Genomic DNA, 1,336 nt, shown 5'->3' with positions numbered 1-1,336 from the left:
CACACACAAAAAACATTTTAAAGTTAGTAGTAAAACTTGTTATTAGTAAATGTTCTTAAAGTTAATAGCTTTTTTATACTTGGGGTCCATCTGTTGGTTGAGGGTCTGGTTGGGGTCCCTGGTTACAGCAAAACTAAATGGTTTTCTAGGTTCAATCGATAGAGGGCGCCAGCCCGTTATTTATATTGTACATTAGAAGCCAGACATTACTCATTAGAAGCAGACAGTTTTGCACATTCACAAGATTTGATCTAATTTGATCTTACACATCTAAGTAATTTGAACTCTTTTAATGTAAAACAGCTGGAGGAATTTAAAGACATAGTTCACACTAAAATTACAATTCTGTCATTTTCTCACCTTCATGTCACTCTAAATCTCTCTTTTTTTCTTCTGTGGAACATAAACTAATATATTTTGAGAAATGTCTTAGTGTTTCTTTTTCTCTCCATACAGTGAAAATCAGTGGTAACCAAAATGGTTTGGTTACCAACATTCTTTGAAATATCTTCTTTTGTGTTCCACAGAAGAAAGGAAGCTATAAACAGATAGCGTATCAGATAACAGATTATCAGATAACAGATAACGACATGATGGTGAGTGAATGATGATAGATTTTTCATCTTTGGATGCTATCGCATAAGACAGCTATTAAAATCACAACTAGGGCTGGACAATAATTCAATATCAATATGTATGGCGATATAATTTTTTTCAATAACGGTGATATGATTTTTAAACACATTTCCGATATTTCGATATACATTACCAGTTTCCCATACATTTATTTATTTGTGCCGTTTGACTTCGTTGAATAAACATGAGCACTGCACGTTTCAAAATCATAACACGGCGCGGGTGTTTTATATGAATGTATCTCTAAAGGGAATTGACTGTCTTCAGAAAAGTTTCGATGGCATTTTCATTTGATCTGATAAAGTAGCATTCATGAGCGGAGCTGCTTTGATTACAGCCATTACTGGACAAACCGCTAGTTCTATCACTCTAAAAGCGCCTCCTGCTGGCAGAGAATGAGTTTTCATTTTAAATAAGCCCGTCTCCAGCAACGTTTCCAGTTTTTGTTGTTGTTCAATTTTTTTGTTTTCTGCAGCGACTCGGAGCACTTTTCATACCCTTTTTTCTGGCTGAAGCACATTTGTTTCAATCTATAACAACAATCAGCCACCCTACATTACCAGTCAAAGGTTTTTGAACAGTAAGATTTTTAATGTTTTTTTTTTTTTTTGTAAGAATTCTCTTCTGCTCACCAAGGCTGCATTTAAAGTAGATCAAAAACAGTAAAATGTTGAAATATTTTTACTATTTAAAATAACTG

The sequence above is a fragment of the Sinocyclocheilus anshuiensis genome, unplaced genomic scaffold, assembly GCF_001515605.1.
Source record: "Sinocyclocheilus anshuiensis isolate Anshui unplaced genomic scaffold, SAMN03320099.WGS_v1.1 scaffold257, whole genome shotgun sequence".
NCBI lineage: Eukaryota > Metazoa > Chordata > Actinopteri > Cypriniformes > Cyprinidae > Sinocyclocheilus > Sinocyclocheilus anshuiensis.
Note: the sequence above shows the minus strand (reverse complement) of the source record.